This window comes from Porites lutea, chromosome 3 (assembly GCF_958299795.1).
Source record: "Porites lutea chromosome 3, jaPorLute2.1, whole genome shotgun sequence".
In the NCBI taxonomy this organism is placed as follows: Eukaryota; Metazoa; Cnidaria; class Anthozoa; order Scleractinia; family Poritidae; genus Porites; species Porites lutea.
In genome coordinates this window covers 3,305,221-3,322,710 of record NC_133203.1, presented here as the reverse complement: position 1 = coordinate 3,322,710, position 17,490 = coordinate 3,305,221, and positions in this window count along the sequence as shown.

Sequence of the window (17,490 nt, the reverse complement as noted above, 5' to 3'; positions counted from 1 at the left end):
TTTTATAGTCTAGAAAGGCCTTTTTTCGTTCTAGAATATCGTAAAACACATTTTCTTGGTCTATATTGTCTAAAAATAAAAAGTTGGAAGAATGGCCAATTTTGGACCAAAACTATAGGTTAACCCCTTTGGAAAAATCTCAATTTCTCGACTTTTTGAACTTCTTGTTTTTATGACGTAGAAAGTCGTTTTCTTGTTCTAGAATATCGTAAAACACATTTTCCTGGCCTATATTGCCTAAAAACAAAAAGTTGGAAAAATGGCCATTTTGGGATCGAAACCATGGGTTAAGCTTTTTGGAAAAATCCCAGTTTTTCAAATTTTTGAACTTTTTGTTTTTATGACGTAGAAAGTCGTTTTTTTGTTCTAGAATATCGTAAAACACATTTTCCTGGCCTATATTGCTTAAAAAAAAAAGTTGGAAGAATGGCCATTTTTGGACAAAAACAATGGGTTAACAACAAAAAAAAAAAAACAAAAAGTTGGAAAAATGGCCATTTTCGGACCAAAACCATGGGTTAACCCCTTTGGAAATATCTCAATTTTTCGACTTTTTGAATTTCTGGTTTTTATGGCCTAGAAAGGCGTTTTTTTGTTCTAGAATATCGTAAAACACATTTTCCTGATCTATATTGCCTAAAAACAAAAAGTTGGAAAAATGGCCATTTTTGGACCGAAACCATGGGTTAACCCCTTTGGAAAAATCCCAGTTTTTCGAATGTTTGAACTTCTTTTTCTATAGCCTAGAAAGGCTTTTTTTTGTTCCTGAATATCGTAAAACACATTTTCTTGGCCTATATTGTCTAAAAATAAAAAGTTGGAAAAATGGCCAATTTTGGAGCAAAACCATGGGTTAACCCGTTTTGAAAAATCTCAATTTCTCGACTTTTTGAACTTCTTGTTTTTATGACGTACAAAGTCGTTTTTTTGTTGTAGAATATCGTAAAACACATTTTCCTGGCCTATATTGCCTAAAAACAAAAAGTTGGAAAAATGGCCATTTTGGGACCGAAACCATGGGTTAAGCCCTTTGGAAAAATCCCAGTTTTTCAAATTTTTGAACTTTTTGTTTTTATGACGTAGAAAGTCGTTTTTTTTTTTTCTAGAATATCGTAAAACACATTTTCCTGGCCTATATTGCCTAAAAACAAAAAGTTGGAAAAATGGCCATTTTGGGACCGAAACCATGGGTTAAGCCCTTTGGAAAATCCCAGTTTTTCAAATTTTTGAACTTCTTGTTTTTATGACGTAGAAAGTCGTTTTTTTTTGCAGAAAATCGTAAAAACACATTTTCCTAGCCTATATTGTCTAATAATAAAAAGTTGGAAAAATGGCAATTTTTGGAAAAAACCATGTGTTAATCGCTTTGGAAAAATTGCCATTTTTCGACTTTTTAAACTTCTGGTTTTTATAGCCTAAAAAGCCATTATTTCGTTCTAGAATATAGTAAAACGCATTTTCCTGGCCTATATTGCTTACAAAAAAAAGTTGGAAAAATGGCCATTTTTGGACAAAAACCATGGGTTAACCCCTTTGGAAAAATTTCAATTTTTCTACTTTTTGAACCTCTCGTTTTTATAGCCTAAAAAGGCGTTATTTCGTTCTAGAATATCGTAAAACGCATTTTCCTGGCCTATATTGCCTAAAAAAAAAAGTTTGAAAAATGGCCAATTTTGGACCAAAACCATGGGTTAACCCCTTTGGAAAAATCTCAATTTTTCGACTTTTTGAACTTCTTGTTTTTATGACGTACAAAGTCGTTTTTTTGTTCTAGAATATCGTAAAACACATTTTCCTCGCCTATATTGCCTAAAAACAAAAAGTTGGAAAAATGGCTATTTTCGGCCAAAACCCATGGGTTAGCCCCTTTGGAAAAATCCCAATTTTTCGAATTTTTGAACTTCTGGTTTTTATGGCTCAGAAAAGCGTTTTTTTGTTCTAGAATATCGTAAAACACATTTTCCTGATCTATATCGCATAAAAACAAAAAGTTAGAAAAATGGCCATTTTTGGACCCAAACCATGGGTTAACCCCTTTGGAAAAATCCCAGTTTTTCGACTTTTTGAACTTCTTGTTTTTATGACGTAGAAAGTCGTTTTTTTGTTCTAGAATATCGTAAAACACATTTCCTGGCCTACATTGCCTAAAAATAAAAAGTTGGAAAAATGGCCAATTTTGGAGTAAAACCATGGGTTAACCCCTTTGGAAAAATGTCAATTTTCCGACTGTTTGAACTTCTTGTTTTTATGACGTAGAAAGTCGTTTTTTTTGTTCTAGAATATCGTAAAACACATTTTCCTGGACTATATTGCCTAAAAACAAAAAGTTGGAAAAATGCCCATTTTCGGACCAAAACTATGGGTTAACCCCTTTGGAAAAATCTCAATTTTTTGACTTTTTGAACTTCTGGTTTTTATAGCCTAGAAAGTCTTTTTTTCCTTCTAGAATATCGTAAAACACATTTTCTTGGCCTATATTGTCTAAAAATAAAAAGTTGGAAAAATGGCCATTTTGAAACCGAAAGAAAGGTTTAACCCCTTTGGAAAAATCCCAGTTTTTCAAATTTTTGAACTTCTTGTTTTTATGACGTAGAAAGTCGTTTTTTCGTGCTAGTATATCGTAAAACACATTTTTTTGGCCTATACTACCTAAAAACAAAAAGTTGGAAAAATGGCCATTTTTGGACCAAAACCATGGGTTAACCCCATTGGAAAAATCTCAATTTTTTGATTTTTTGATCTTTATGTTTATATATCGTAGAAAGTCTTCTTTTTGATCTAGAATATCGTAAAACACATTTTCCTTATCTATATTGCCTGAAAACAAAAAGTTGGAAAAATGGCCATTTTTTGACCGAAACCATGGGTTAACCCCTTTGGAAAAATCCCACTTTCGAATTTTTGATCTTTTTTTTTTATAGCCTAGAAAGGCCTTTTTTCGTTCTAGAATATCGTACAACACATTTTCTTGGTCTATATTGTCTAAAAATAAAAAGTTGGAAAAATGGCCAATTTTGGACCAAAACTATGGGTTAACCCCTTTGGAAAAATCTCAATTTCTCGACTTTTTGAACTTCTTGTTTTTATGACGTAGAAAGTCGTTTTTTTGTTGTAGAATATCGTAAAACACATTTTCCTGGCCTATATTGCCTAAAAACAAAAAGTTGGAAAAATGGCCATTTTGGGTCCGAAACCATGGGTTAACCCCTTTGAAAAAATCCCAGTTTTTCCAATTTTTAAACTTTTTGTTTTTCTGACGTAGAAAGTCGTTTTTTTTGTTCTAGAATATCGTAAAACACATTTTCCTGGCCTATATTGCTTAAAAAAAAGTTGGAAAAATGGCTATTTTTGGACAAAAACGATGGGTTAACCCCTTTGGAAAAATTTCAATTTTTCGACTTTTTTAACTTCTGGTTTTTAAAGCCTAGAAAGCTGTTATTTCGTTCTAGAATATCGTAAAACGCATTTTCCTGGCCTATATTGCCTAAAAACAAAAAGTTGGAAAAATGGCCATTTTCGGACCAAAACCATGGGTTAACCCCTTTGGAAAAATCTCAATTTTTCGACTTTTTGAATTTCTGGTTTTTATGGCCTAGAAAGGCGTTTTTTTGGTCTAGAATATCGTAAAACACATTTTCCTTATCTATATTGCCTAAAAACAAAAAGTTGGAAAAATGGCTATTTTTTCACCGAAACCATGGGTTAACCCCTTTAGAAAAATCCCAGTTTTTCGACTTTTTGAACTTCTTGTTTTTATGACGTAGAAAGTCGATTTTTTGTTCCAGAATATTGTAAAACACATTTTCCTGGCCTATATTGCCTAAAAACAAAAACTTGAAAAAATGGTCATTTCTGGACGGAAACCATGGGTTAACCCCTTTGGAAAAATCCCAGTTTTTCGAATCTTTGAACTTCTTTTTCTATAGTCTAGAAAGGCTTTTTTTCTTCTAGAATATCGTAAAACGCAGTTTCTTGGCCTATATTGTCTAAAAATAAAAAGTTGGAAAAATGGCCAATTTTGGAGCAAAACTATGGGTTAACCCCTTTGGAAAAATCTCAATTTTCCGACTGTTTGAACTTCTTGTTTTTATGGCGTAGAAAGTCGTTTTTTTGTTCTAGAATATCGTAAAACACATTTTCCTGGACTATATTGCCTAAAAACAAAAAGTTGGAAAAATGGCCATTTTCGGACCAAAACCATGGGTTAACCCCTTTGGAAAAATCTCAATTTTTCGACTTTTTGAACTTCTGGTTTTTATAGCCTAGAAAGTCTTTTTTTTGTTCTAGAATATCGTAAAACGCATTTTCTTGGCCTATATTGTCGAAAAATAAAAAGTTGGAAAATGGCCAATTTTTGGACCGAAACCATGGGTTAACCCCTTTGGAAAAATCCCACTTTCGAATTTTTGAACTTTTTTTTTTATAGCCTAGAGAGGCCTTTTTTCGTTCTAGAATATCGTAAAACACATTTTCTTGGTCTATATTGTCTAAAAATAAAAAGTTGGAAGAATGTTCAATTTTGGACCAAAACTATGGGTTAACCCCTTTGGAACACTCTCAATTTCTCGACTTTTTGAACGTCTTGTTTTTATAACGTAGAAAGTCGTTTTTTTGTTCTAAAATATCGTAAAACACATTTTCCTGGCCTATATTGCCTAAAAACAAAAAGTTGGAAAAATGGCCATTTTGGGACCAAAACCATGGGTTAACCCCTTTGGAAAGATCCCAGTTCTTAGAATTTTGAAGCTTCTTTTTTTATAGCCTAGAAAGGGTTTTTTTCGTGCTAGTATATCGTAAAACACATTTTTTTGGCCTATATTGTCTAATAATAAAAAGTTGGAAAAATGGCCATTTTTTCACCAAAACTATGGGTTAACCCCTTTCGAAAAATCTCAATTTTTCGACTTTTTGAACTTCTTGTTTTTATGACGTACAAAGTTGTTTTTTTGTTCTAGAATATCGTAAAACACATTTTCCTGGCCTATATTGTCTAAAAATAAAAAGTTGGAAAAATGGCCATTTTTTCACCAAAACTATGGGTTAACCCCTTTGGAAAAATCTCAATTTTTCGACTTTTTGAACTTCTTGTTTTTATGACGTAGAAAGTCGTTTTTTTTTGTTGTAGAATATCGTAAAACACATTTTCCTGGCCTATATTGCCTAAAAAAAAAAAAGTTGGAAAAATGGCCATTTTGGGACGGAAACCATGGGTTAACCCCTTTGGAAAAATCCCACTTTCAAATTTTTGAACTTTTTTTTTATAGCCTAGAAAGGCCTTTTTTCGTTCTAGAATATCGTAAAACACATTTTCTTGGTCTATATTGTCTAAAAATAAAAAGTTGGAAGAATGGCCAATTTTGGACCAAAACTATGGGTTAACCCCTTTGGAAAAATCTCAATTTCTCGACTTTTTGAACTTCTTGTTTTTATGACGTAGAAAGTCGTTTTTTTGTTCTAGAATATCGTAAAACACATTTTCCTGGCCTATATTGCCTAAAAACAAAAAGTTGGAAAAATGGCCATTTTGGGATCGAAACCATGGGTTAAGCCCTTTGGAAAAATCCCAGTTTTTCAAATTTTTGAACTTTTTGTTTTTATGACGTAGAAAGTCGTTTTTTTGTTCTAGAATATCGTAAAAGACATTTTCCTGGCCTATATTGCTTAAAAAAAAAAGTTGGAAGAATGGCCATTTTTGGACAAAAACGATGGGTTAACCCCTTTGGAAAAATTTCAATTCTTCGACTTTTTTAACTTCTGGTTTTTAAATCCTAGAAAGGCGTTATTTCGTTCTAGAATATCGTAAAACGCATTTTCCTGGCCTATATTGCCTAAAAACAAAAAGTTGGAAAAATGGCCATTTTTTCACCAAAACTATGGGTTAACCCCTTTGGAAAAATCTCAATTTTTCGACTTTTTGAACTTCTTGTTTTTATGACGTACAAAGTTGTTTTTTTGTTCTAGAATATCGTAAAACACATTTTCGTGGCCTATATTGTCTAAAAATAAAAAGTTGGAAAAATGGCCATTTTTTCACCAAAACTATGGGTTAACCCCTTTATAAAAATTTCAATTTTTCGACTGTTTTAACTTCTGGTTTTTAAATCCTAGAAAGGCGTTATTTCGTTCTAGAATATCGTAAAACGCATTTTCCTGGCCTATATTGCCTAAAAACAAAAATTTTTTAAAATGGCCATTTTCGGACCAAAACCATGGGTTAACCCCTTTGGAAAAATCTCAATTTTTCGACTTTTTGAATTTCTGGTTTTTATGGCCTAGAAAGGCGTTTTTTTGTTCTAGAATATCGTAAAACACATTTTCCTGATCTATATTGCCTAAAAACAAAAAGTTGGAAAAATGGCCATTTTTGGACCAAAACCATGGGTTAACCCCTTTGGAAAAATCCCAGTTTTTCGAATGTTTGAACTTCTTTTTCTATAGCCTAGAAAGGCTTTTTTTTGTTCCTGAATATCGTAAAACACATTTTCTTGGCCTATATTGTCTAAAAATAAAAAGTTGGAAAAATGGCCAATTTTGGAGCAAAACCATGGGTTAACCCCTTTGGAAAAATGTCAATTTTCTGACTGTTTGAACTTCTTGTTTTTATGACGTAGAAAGTCGTTTTTTTGTTCTAGAATATCGTAAAACACATTTTCCTGGGCTATATTGCTTAAAAAAAAAACGTTGGAAAAATAGCCATTTTTGGACAAAAACGATGAGTTAACCCCTTTGGAAAAATTTCAATTTTTCCACTTTTTTAACTTCTGGTTTTTAAAGCGTCTATAGGCGTTATTTCCTTCTAGAATATCGTAAAACGTATTTTCCTGGCCTATATTGCCTAAAAACAAAAAGTTGGAAAAATGGCCATTTTCGGAGCAAAACCATGGGTTAACCCCTTTGGAAAAATCTAAATTTTTCGACTTTTTGAATTTCTGGTTTTTATGGCCTAGAAAGGCGTTTTTTTGTTCTAGAATATCGTAAAACACATTTTCCTGATCTATATTGCCTAAAAACAAAAAGTTGGAAAAATGGCCATTTTCGGACCAAAACCATGGGTTAACCCCTTTGGAAAAATCCCAGTTTTTCGACTTTTTGAACTTCTTCTTTTTATGAAATAGAAAGTCGTTTTTTTTCCCAGAACATCGTAAAACACATTTTCCTGGCCTATATATATTGCCTAAAAACAAAAACGTGAAAAAATGGCTATTTTTGGACCGAAACCATGGGTTAACCGCTTTGGAAAAATCCCAGTTTTTCGAATGTTTGAACTTCTTTTTCTATAGCCTAGAAAGGCTTTTTTTTGTTCCTGAATATCGTAAAACACATTTTCTTGGCCTATATTGTCTAAAAATAAAAAGTTGGAAAAATGGCCAATTTTGGAGCAAAACCATGGGTTAACCCCTTTGGAAAAATGTCAATTTTCTGACTGTTTGAACTTCTTGTTTTTATGACGTAGAAAGTCGTTTTTTTGTTCTAGAATATCGTAAAACACATTTTCCTGGACTATATTGCCTAAAAACAAAAAGTTGGAAAAAAATGGCCATTTTCCGACTAAAACCATGGGTTAACCCCATTGGAAAAATCTCAATTTTTTGATTTTTTGGACTTTATGTTTATATATCGTAGAAAGTCTTTTTTTTGTTCTAGAATATCGTAAAACACATTTTCCTGATCTATATTGCCTGAAAACAAAAAGTTGGAAAAATGGCCAATTTTGGACCGAAACCATGGGTTAACCCCTTTGGAAAAATCCCACTTTCGAATTTTTGAACTTTTTTTTTTATAGCCTAGAAAGGCCTTTTTTCGTTCTAGAATATCGTAAAACACATTTTCTTGGTCTATATTGTCTAAAAATAAAAAGTTGGAAGAATGGCCAATTTTGGACCAAAACTATGGGTTAACCCCTTTGGAAAAATCCCAGTTTTTCAAATTTTTGAACTTTTTGTTTTTATGACGTAGAAAGTCGTTTTTTTTGTTCTAGAATATCGTAAAACACATTTTCCTGGCCTATATTGCATAAAAAAAAAAAGTTGGAAAAATGGCCATTTTTGGACAAAAACGATGGGTTAACCCCTTTGGAAAAATTTCAATTTTTCGACTTTTTTAACTTCTGGTTTTTAAAGCCTAGAAAGGCGTTATTTCTTTCTAGAATATCGTAAAACGTATTTTCCTGGCCTATATTGCCTAAAAACAAAAAGTTGGAAAAATGGCCATTTTCGGAGCAAAACCATGGGTTAACCCCTTTGGAAAAATCTAAACTTTTCGACTTTTTGAATTTCTGGTTTTTATGGCCTAGAAAGGTGTTTTTTTGTTCTAGAATATCGTAAAACACATTTTCCTGATCTATATTGCCTAAAAACAAAAAGTTGGAAAAATGGCCATTTTCGGACCAAAACCATGGGTTAACCCCTTTGGAAAAATCCCAGTTTTTCGACTTTTTGAACTTCTTGTTTTTATGACGTAGAAAGTCGTTTTTTTTTCCCAGAACATCGTAAAACACATTTTCCTGGCCTATATTGCCTAAAAACAAAAACTTGAAAAAATGGTCATTTTTGGACCGAAACCATGGGTTAACCCCTTTGGAAAAATCCCAGTTTTTTGAATGTTTGAACTTGTTTTTCTATAGCCTAGAAAGGCTTTTTTTTGTTCCTGAATATCGTAAAACACATTTTCTTGGCCTATATTGTCTAAAAATAAAAAGTTGGAAAAATGGCCAATTTTGGAGCAAAACCATGGATTAACCCTTTTGGAAAAATGTCAATTTTCCGACCGTTTGAACTTCTTGTTTTTATGACGTAGAAAGTCGTTTTTTTGTTCTAGAATATCGTAAAACACATTTTCCTGGACTATATTGCCTAAAAACAAAAAGTTGCAAAAATGGCCATTTTCGGACCAAAACCATGGGTTAACTCCTTTTGAAAAATCTCAATTTTTCGACTTTTTGAACTTCTGGTTTTTATAGCCTAGAAAGTCTTTTTTTTGTTCTAGAATATCGTAAATCTCATTTTCTTGGCCTATATTGTCGAAAAATAAAAAGTTCGAAAAATGGCCAATTTTGGAGCAAAACCATGGGTTAACCCCTTTGGAAAAATGTCAATTTTCCGACTGTTTGAACTTCCTGTTTTTATGACGTAGAAAGTCTTTTTTTCGTTCTAGAATATCGTAAAACACATTTTCTTGGCCTATATTGTCTAAAAATAAAAAGTTGGAAAAATGGCCATTTTGGGACGGAAACCATGGGTTAACCCCTTTGGAAAAATGCCAGTTTTTCAAATTTTTGAACTTCTTGTTTTTATGACGTAGAAAGTCGTTTTCTCGTGCTAGTATATCGTAAAACACATTTTTTTGGCCTATACTACCTAAAAACAAAAAGTTGGAAAAATGGCCATTTTCGGACCAAAACCATGGGTTAACCCCATTGGAAAAATCTCAATTTTTTGATTTTTTGAACTTTATGTTTATATATCGTAGAAAGTCTTTTTTTTGTTCTAGAATATCGTAAAACACATTTTCCTGATCTATATTGCCTGAAAAAAAAAAAGTTGGAAAAATGGCCAATTTTTGGACCGAAACCATGGGTTAACCCCTTTGGAAAAATCCCACTTTCGAATTTTTGAACTTTTTTTTTTATAGCCTAGAAAGGCCTTTTTTCGTTCTAGAATATCGTAAATCACATTTTCTTGGTCTATATTGTCTAAAAATAAAAAGTTGGAAGAATGTTGAATTTTAGACCAAAACTATGGGTTAACCCCTTTGGAAAAATCTCAATTTTTTTGACTTTTTGAACTTCTTGTTTTTATGACGCACAAAGTTGTTTTTTTGTTCTAGAATATCGTAAAACACTTTTTCCTGGCCTATATTGTCTAAAAATAAAAAGTTGGAGAAAAAGCCATTTTTTCACCAAAACTATGGGTTAACCCCTTTATAAAAATTTCAATTTTTCGACTGTTTTAACTTCTGGTTTTTAAATCCTAGAAAGGCGTTATTTCGTTCTAGAATATCGTAAAACGCATTTTCCTGGCCTATATTGCCTAAAAACAAAAAGTGGGAAAAATGGCCATTTTCGGACCAAAACCATGGGTTAACCCCTTTGGAAAAATCTCAATTTTTCGACTTTTTGAATTTCTGGTTTTTATGGCCTAGAAAGGCGTTTTTTTGTTCTAGAATATCGTAAAACACATTTTCCTGATCTATATTGCCTAAAAACAAAAAGTTGGAAAAATGGCCATTTTTGGACCAAAACCATGGGTTAACCCCTTTGGAAAAATCCCAGTTTTTCGAATGTTTGAACTTCTTTTTCTATAGCCTAGAAAGGCTTTTTTTTGTTCCTGAATATCGTAAAACACATTTTCTTGGCCTATATTGTCTAAAAATAAAAAGTTGGAAACATGGCCAATTTTGGAGCAAAACCATGGGTTAACCCCTTTGGAAAAATGTCAATTTTCTGACTGTTTGAACTTCTTGTTTTTATGACGTAGAAAGTCTTTTTTTTGTTGTAGAATATCGTAAAACACATTTTCCTGGACTATATTGCCTAAACACAAAAAGTTGGAAAAATGGCCTTTTTCCGACCAAAACCATGGGTTAACCCCATTGGAAAAATCTCAATTTTTTGATTTTTTGGACTTTATGTTTATATATCGTAGAAAGTCTTTTTTTTGTTCTAGAATATCGTAAAACACATTTTCCTGATCTATATTGCCTAAAAACAAAAAGTTGGAAAAATGGCCAATTTTGGACCGAAACCATGGGTTAACCCCATTGGAAAAATCCCACTTTCGAATTTTTGAACTTTTTTTTTTTATAGCCTAGAAAGGCCTTTTTTCGTTCTAGAATATCGTAAAACACCTTTTCTTGGTCTATATTGTCTAAAAACAAAAAGTTGGAAGAATGGCCAATTTTGGAGCAAAACTATGGGTTAACCCCTTTGGAAAAATCCCAGTTTTTCAAATTTTTGAACTTTTTGTTTTTATGACGTAGAAAGTCGTTTTTTTGTTCTAAAATATCGTAAAACACATTTTCCTGGGCTATATTGCTTAAGAAAAAAAAGTTGGAAAAATGGCCATTTTTGGACAAAAACGATGAGTTAACCCCTTTGGAAAAATTTCAATTTTTCCACTTTTTTAACTTCTGGTTTTTAAAGCCTAGAAAGGCGTTATTTCCTTCTAGAATATCGTAAAACGTATTTTCCTGGCCTATATTGCCTAAAAACAAAAAGTTGGAAAAATGGCCATTTTCGGACCAAAACCATGGGTTAACCCCTTTGGAAAAATCTAAATTTTTCGACTTTTTGAATTTCTGGTTTTTATGGCCTAGAAAGGCGTTTTTTTGTTCTAGAATATCGTAAAACACATTTTCCTGATCTATATTGCCTAAAAACAAAAAGTTGGAAAAATGGCCATTTTCGGACCAAAACCATGGGTTAACCCCTTTGGAAAAATCCCAGTTTTTCGACTTTTTGAACTTCTTGTTTTTATGACGTAGAAAGTCGTTTTTTTTTCCCAGAACATCGTAAAACACATTTTCCTGGCCTATATATATTGCCTAAAAACAAAAACTTGAAAAAATGGCTATTTTTGGACCGAAACCATGGGTTAACCGCTTTGGAAAAATCCCAGTTTTTCGAATGTTTGAACTTCTTTTTCTATAGCCTAGAAAGGCTTTTGTTTGTTCCTGAATATCGTAAAACACATTTTCTTGGCCTATATTGTCTAAAAATAAAAAGTTGGAAAAATGGCCAATTTTGGAGCAAAACCATGGGTTAACCCCTTTGGAAAAATGTCAATTTTCTGACTGTTTGAACTTCTTGTTTTTATGACGTAGAAAGTCGTTTTTTTGTTTTAGAATATCGTAAAACACATTTTCCTGGACTATATTGCCTAAAAACAAAAAGTTGGAAAAATGGCCATTTTCCGACTAAAACCATGGGTTAACCCCATTGGAAAAATCTCAATTTTTTGATTTGTTGGACTTTATGTTTATATATCATAGAAAGTCTTTTTTTTGTTCTAGAATATCGTAAAACACATTTTCCTGATCTATATTGCCTGAAAACAAAAAGTTGGAAAAATGGCCAATTTTGGACCGAAACCATGGGTTAACCCCTTTGGAAAAATCCCACTTTCGAATTTTTGAACTTTTTTTTTTTATAGCCTAGAAAGGCCTTTTTTCGTTCTAGAATATCGTAAAACACATTTTCTTGGTCTATATTGTCTAAAAATAAAAAGTTGGAAGAATGGCCAATTTTGGACCAAAACTATGGGTTAACCCCTTTGGAAAAATCCCAGTTTTTCAAATTTTTGAACTTTTTGTTTTTATGACGTAGAAAGTCGTTTTTTTGTTCTAGAATATCGTAAAACACATTTTCCTGGCCTATATTGCATAAAAAAAAAAAGTTGGAAAAATGGCCATTTTTGGACAAAAACGATGGGTTAACCCCTCTGGAAAAATTTCAATTTTTCCACTTTTTTAACTTCTGGTTTTTAAAGCCTAGAAAGGCGTTATTTCCTTCTAGAATATCGTAAAACGTATTTTCCTGGCCTATATTGCCTAAAAACAAAAAGTTGGAAAAATGGCCATTTTCGGACCAAAACCATGGGTTAACCGCTTTGGAAAAATCTAAATTTTTCGACTTTTTGAATTTCTGGTTTTTATGGCCTAGAAAGGCGTTTTTTTGTTCTAGAATATCGTAAAACACATTTTCCTGATCTATATTGCCTAAAAACAAAAAGTTGGAAAAATGGCCATTTTCGGACCAAAACCATGGGTTAACCCCTTTGGAAAAATCCCAGTTTTTCGACTTTTTAAACTTCTTGTTTTTTTTGACGTAGAAAGTCGTTTTTTTTTCCCAGAACATCGTAAAACACATTTTCCTGGCCTATATTGCCTAAAAACAAAAACTTGAAAAAATGGCCATTTTTGGACCGAAACCATGGGTTAACCCCTTTGGAAAAATCCCAGTTTTTCGACTTTTTGGACTTCTTGTTTTTATGACGTAGAAAGTCGTTTTTTTTTTCCAGAAAATCGTAAAACACATTTTCCTGGCCTATATTGCCTAAAAACAAAAACTTGAAAAAATGGCCATTTTTGGACCGAAACCATGGGTTAACCTCTTTGGAAACATCCCAGTTTTTCGAATTTTTGAACTTCTTTTTCTATAGGCTAGAAAGGCTTTTTTTTGTTCCTGAATAGCGTAAAACACATTTTCTTGGCCTATATTGTCTAAAAATAAAAAGTTGGAAAAATGGCCAATTTTGGAGCAAAACCATGGGTTAACCCCTTTGGAAAAATGTCAATTTTCCGACTGTTTGAACTTCATGTTTTTATTTCGTAGAAAGTCTTTTTTTTGTTGTAGAATATCGTAAAACACATTTTCCTGATCTATATTGCCTGAAAACAAAAAGTTGGAAAAATGGCCATTTTTGGACCAAAACCATGGGTTAACCCCTTTGGAAAAATCTCAATTTTTCGACTTTTTGAACTTTATGTTTTTATTTCGTAGAAAGTCTTTTTTTGTTGTAGAATATCGCAAAACACATTTTCCTGATCTATATTGCCTAAAAACAAAAAGTTGAAAAAATGGCCATTTTTGGACCAAAACCGTGGGTTAACCCCTTTGAAAAAAGTTCAATTTTTTGTCGTTTTGAACTTCTTTTTTTATAGCCTAGAAAGGCGTTTTTTCGTTCTAGAATATCGTAAAACACATTTTCCTGCTCTATATTGCCTAAAAATAAAAGTTGGAAATATGGCCATTGTTGGACCGAAACCATGGGTTAACCCCTTTGGAAAAATCCCACTTCTTCGATTTTTGAAGCTTCTTTTTTTATAGCCTAGAAAGGGTTTTTTTCGTGCTAGTATATCGTAAAACACATGTTTTTGGCCTATATTGTCTAAAAATAAAAAGTTGGAAAAATGGCCATTTTTTCACCAAAACTATGGGTTAACCCCTTTGGAAAAATCTCAAGTTTTCGACTTTTTGAACTTCTTGTTTTTATGACGTACAAAGTTGTTTTTTTGTTCTAGAACATCGTAAAACACATTTTCTTGGCCTATATTGCCTAAAAACAAAAACTTGAAAAAATGGCTATTTTTGGACCAAAACCATGGGTTAACCCCTTTGGAAAAATCCCAGTTTTTCGAATGTTTGAACTTCTTTTTCTATACCCTAGAAAGGCTTTTTTTTGTTCCTGAATATCGTAAAACACATTTTCTTGGCCTATATTGTCTAAAAATAAAAAGTTGGAAAAATGGCCAATTTTGGAGCAAAACCATGGGTTAACCCCTTTGGAAAAATGTCAATTTTCCGACTGTTTGAAGTTCTTGTTTTTATGACGTAGAAAGTCGTTTTTTTGTTCTGTAATATCGTAAAACACATTTTCCTGGACTATATTGCCTAAAAACAAAAAGTTGGAAAAATGGCCAATTTTGGACCAAAACCATGGGTTAACCCCTTTGGAAAAATTGCAATTTTTCGACTTTTTAAACTTCTGGTTTTTATAGCATAAAAAGCCATTATTTCGTTCTAGAATATCGTAAAACGCATTTTCCTGGCCTATATTGCTTTAAAAAAAAAAGTTGGAAAATTGGCCATTTTTGGACAAAAACCATGGGTTAACCCCTTTGGAAAAATCTCAATTTTTCGACTTTTTGAACTTCTTGGTTTTATGACGTGGAAAGTCGTTTTATTTGTTGTAGAAGATTGTAAAACACATTTTTCTGATCTTTATTGCCTTAAAAAAAGAAAAGTTGGAAAAATGGCCATTCTTGGACAGAAACCATGGGTTAACCCCTTTGGAAAAATCTCAATTTTTCGACTTTTTGAACTTCTTGTTTTTATGACGTAGACAGTCGTTTTTTTTGTTGTAGAAGATTGTAAAAAACATTTTTCTGGTCTATATTGCCTTAAAAAAAGAAAAGTTGGAAAAATGGCCATTTTTGGACAAAAACTACGGGTTAACCCCTTTGGAAAAATCTCAATTTTTCGACTTTTTGAACTTCTTGTTTTCATGACGTAGACAGTCGTTTTTTTTGTTGTAGAAGATTGTAAAAAACATTTTTCTGATCTATATTGCCTTAAAAAAAGAAAAGTTGGAAAAATGGCCATTTTTGGACAAAAACTACGGGTTAACCCCTTTGGAAAAATCTCAATTTTTCGACTTTTTGAACTTCTTGTTTTTATGACGTAGAAGGTCGTTTTATTTGTTGTAGAAGATTGTAAAACACATTTTTCTGATCTTTATTGCCTTAAAAAAAGAAAAGTTGGAAAAATGGCTATTCTTGGACCAAAACCATGGGTTAACCCCTTTGGAAAAATCTCAATTTTTCGACTTTTTGAACTTCTTGTTTTTATGACGTAGACAGTCGTTTTTTTTGTTGTAGAAGATTGTAAAAAACATTTTTCTGATCTATATTGCCTTAAAAAAAGAAAAGTTGGATAAATGGCCTTTTTCAGACCAAAACCATGGGTTAACCCCTTTGGAAAAATCTCAATTTTTCGTCGTCTTGAACTTCTTTTTTTTATAGCCTAGAATGGCGTTTTTTTTTTCTAGAATATCGTAAAACACATTTTCCTGATTTATATTGCCTAAAAACAAAAAGTTGGAAAAATGGCCACTTTTGGACCGAAACCATAGGTCAACCCCTTTGGAAAAATCCCAGTTTTTCGAATTTTTGAACTTCTTTTTTTCTAGCCTAGAAAGGCTTTTTTTCGTTCAAGAATATCGTAAAATACATTTTCTTGGCCTATATTGTCTAAAAATAAAAAGTTGGAAAAATGCCCATTTTTGGACCAAAACCATAGGTTAACCCCTCTGGGAAAATCCCGGTTTTTCGAATTTTTGAACTTCTTTTTTTATAGCCTAGAAAGGCTTTTTTTCGTTCTAGAATATCGTAAAACACAGTTTCTTGGTCTATATTGTCTGAAAATAAAAAGTTGGAAGAATGGCCAATTGTTGACCAAAACCATGGGTTAACCCCTTTGGAAAAATTGCAATTTTTCGACTTTTTAAACTTCTGGTTTTTATAGCATAAAGAGCCATTATTTCGTTCTAGAATATCGTAAAACGCATTTTCCTGGCCTATATTGCTTAAAAAAAAAAGTTGGAAAAATGGCCATTTTTGGACAAAAACGATGGGTTAACCCCTTTGGAAAAATTTTAATTTTTCGACTTTTTGAACTTCTCGTTTTTATAGCCTAGAAAGGCGTTATTTCGTTCTAGAATATCGTAAAACGCATTTTCCTGGCCAATATTGCCTAAAAAAAAAAGTTGGAAAAATGGCCATTTTTGGACCGAAACCATGGGTTAACCCCCTGGGGAAAAATCTCAATTTTTCGACTTTTTGAACTTCTTGTTTTTATGACGTAGAAAGTCGTTTTTTTTGTTCTAAAATATCGTAAAACACATTTTCCTCATCTATATTGGCTAAAAACAACAAGTTGGAAAAATGGCCATTTTTGGACCAAAACCATGGGTTAACCTCTTTGGAAAAATCTTAATTTTTCGACTGTTTGAACTTCTTGTTTTTATGACGTAGATAGTCGTTTTTTTTTGTTGTAGAAGATCGTAAAACATATTTTTCTGATCTATATTGCCTTAAAAAAAGAAAAGTTGGAAAAATGGCTATTCTTGGACCTTAACCATGGGTTAACCCCTTTGGAAAAATCTTAATTTTTCGACTTTTTTAACTTCTTGTTTTTATGACGTAGAAACTCGTTTTTTAGTGCTAGAACATCGTAAAACACATTTTCTTGGCCTATACTACCTAAAAACAAAAAGTTGGAAAAATGGCCATTTTTGGACCAAAACCATGGGTTAACCCCTTTGGAAAAATCTCAATTTTTCGAATTTTTTGAACTTCATGTTTTTATTTCGTAGAAAGTTTATTTTTTTTGTCCTAGAATATCGTAAAACACATTTTCCTGATCTATATTGCCTGAAAACAAAACGTTGGAAAAATGGCCATTTTTGGACCAAAACCATGGGTTAACCCCTTTGAAAAAAGTTCAATTTTTCGTCTTTTTGAACTTCTTTTTTTTATAGCCTAGAATGGCGTTTTTTCGTTCTAGAATATCGTAAAACACATTATCTTGGCCTTTATTGTCTAAAAACAAAAAGTTGGAAAAATGGCCATTTTTGGACCAAAAGCATGGGTTAACCCCTTTGGAAAAATCTCAATTTTTCGACTTTTTGAACTTCTTGTTTTTATGACGTAGGAAGTCGTTTTTTTGTTCTAGAATATCGTAAAACACATTTTCCTGGCCTATATTACCTAAAAACAAAAAGTTGGTAAAATGGCCATTTTTGGACCAAAACCATGAGTTAACCACTTGGAAAAATTTCAATTTTTCGACTTTTTGAACTTCTTGTTTTTATGGCGTAGAAACTCGTTTTTTTCCTCTAGAATATTGGAAAACACTTTTTATTGCCTATATTGCCTAAAAAAAAAGGAGTTTGAAGAATGTCCATTTTTGAACCAAAACCATGGGTTAATCCC